Here is a 2819-nt window from a genome sequence, read left to right on the forward strand (position 1 = left end):
GGAGCGTCGTTTTGTTTTTGTTTTTGTTTTGTTTGAATAAAATGGATCCTAGCATTCACTTTATGGGAGAGATACACACTCCGCTGTAGCTTATGGACAAATATGTCCTTGGTTTCTACTCATAGTATTCATGGCGAAGTTTCTCCTTCGTTAAATTGTTATATGGTTGGAATTGGAAAATGATACATGTAGTAATTGCTATAAATGTTTTGGGTAATGTGATACTTGGCAATTGTTGTGCTCATGTTTAAGCTCTTGCATCATATGCTTTGCACCCATTAATGAAGAAATACATAGAGCATGCTAAAATTTGGTTTGCATATTTGGTTTCTCTAAGGTCTAGATAATTTCTAGTTTTGAGTTTGAACAACAAGGAAGACGGTATAGAGTGTTATAATGCTTTCAATATGTCTTTTATGTGAGTTTTGCTGTACTAGTTCATCCTTGTGTTTGCCTCAAATAACCTTGCTAGCCTAAACCTTGTATCGAGAGGGAATACTTCTCATGCATCCAAAATACTTGAGCCAACCACTATGCCATTTGTGTCCACCATACCTACCTACTACATGGTATTTTCCAGCCATTCCAAAGTAAATTGCTTGAGTGCTACCTTTAAAATTCCATCATTCACTTTTGCAATATATAGCTCATGGGACAAATAGCTTAAAAACTATTGTGGTATTGAATATGTAATTATGCACTTTATCTCTTATTAAGTTGCTTGTTGTGCGATAACCATGTTTACTCGGGGAACGCCATCAACTCATTGTTGAATTTCATGTGAGTTGCTATGCATGTTTACTGAAGTAAGGGCGATCTACACTGAGTTGAATGGTTTGAGCATGCATATTGTGAGAGAAGAACATTGGGCCGCTAACTAAAGCCATGTTCCATGGTGGAAGTTTCAGTTTTGGACAAACATCCTCAAATCTCTAATGAGAAAAGAATTAATTGTTGTCAAATGCTTAAAGCATTAAAAGAGGAGTCCATTATCTCGTTGTCTATGTTGTCCCGGTATGGATGTCTAAGTTGAGAATAATCAAAAGCGAGAAATCCAAATGCGAGCTTTCTCCTTAGACCTTTGTACAAGCGGCATAGAGGTACCCCTTTGTGAAACTTGGTTAAAGCATATGTATTGCGGTGATAATCCAGGTAGTCCAAGCTAATTAGGACAAGGTGCGAGCACTATTAGTACACTATGCATGAGGCTTGCAACTTATAAGATATAATTTACATGATGCATATGCTTTATTACTACCGTTGACAAAATTGTTTCATGTCTTCAAAATCAAAGCTCTAGCACAAATATAGCAATCGATGCTTTTCCTCTATGAGGACCATTCTTTTACTTTCAATGTTGAGTCAGTTCACCTATTTCTCTCCACCTCAAGAAGCAAACACTTGTGTGAACTGTGCATTGATTCCTACATACTTGCTTATTGCACTTATTATATTACTCTATGTTGACAATATCCATGAGATATACATGTTACAAGTTGAAAGCAACCGCTGAAACTTAATCTTCTTTTGTGTTGCTTCAATACCTTTACTTTGAATTATTGCTTTATGAGTTAACTCTTATGCAAGACTTATTGATGCTTGTCTTGAAGTGCTATTCATGAAAAGTCTTTGCTTTATGATTCACTTGTTTACTCATGTCATACACATTGTTTTGATCGCTGCATTCTCTACATATGCTTTACAAATAGTATGATCAAGTTTATGATGGCATGTCACTCCAGAAATTATCTTTGTTATCGTTTTACCTGCTCGGGACGAGCAGAACTAAGCTTGGGGATGCTGATACGTCTCCAACGTATCGATAATTTCTTGTGTTCCATGCCACATTATTGATGTTATCTACATGTTTTATGCACACTTTATGTCATATTCGTGCATTTTACGGAACTAACCTATTAACAAGATGCCGAAGTGCCGATTCTTTGTTCTAGCTGTTTTTGGTTTCAGAAATCCTAGTAAAGAAATATTCTCGGAATTGGACGAAATTAAAGCCCGGAGGCCTATTTTCTCACGAAGCTTCCGGAAGTCCGAAGGAGAGACGAAGAGGGGCCACGGGGTGGCCAAACCCTAGGGCGGCGCGGCCCCACCCCTGGCCGCGCCGGCCCGTGGTTTGGGCCCCCGTGCCGCCTCTTGACCTGCCCTTCCGCCTACAAATAGCCTCCGTGACGAAACCCCCGATCGCGAGAGCCACGATACGGAAAACATTGCCGAGACGCCGTCGCCGCCGATCCCATCTCGGGGGATCTCGGAGATCGCCTCCGGCACCCTGCCGGAGAGGGGATTCATCTCCCGGAGGACTCTACACCGCCATGGTCGCCTCCGGAGTGATGAGTGAGTAGTCTACCCCTGGACTATGGGTCCATAGCGGTAGCTAGATGGTTGTCTTCTCCCCATTGTGCTATCATTGTCGGATCTTGTGAGCTGCCTATCATGATCAAGATCATCTATATGTAATTCTATATGTTGCGTTTGTTGGGATCCGATGAATAGAGAATACTTGTTATGTTGATTATCAAAGTTATGCTTATGTGTTGTTTATGATCTTGCATGCTCTCCGTTATTAGTAGATGCTCTGGCCAAGTAGATGCTTTTAACTCCAAGAGGGAGTACTTATGCTCGATAGTGGGTTCATGCTGCATTGACACCGGGGAGTGACGAGAAACCCCTAAGGTTGTGTTGTCTTTGTTGCCACTAGGGATAAAACATTGATGCTATGTCTAAGGATGTAGTTGTTGATTACATTACGCACCATACTTAATGCAATTGTCCGTTGTTTTGCAACTTAATACTGGAGGGGC

This window comes from Lolium rigidum, chromosome 7 (genome assembly GCF_022539505.1).
Source record: "Lolium rigidum isolate FL_2022 chromosome 7, APGP_CSIRO_Lrig_0.1, whole genome shotgun sequence".
NCBI classification, from domain to species: Eukaryota; Viridiplantae; Streptophyta; class Magnoliopsida; order Poales; family Poaceae; genus Lolium; species Lolium rigidum.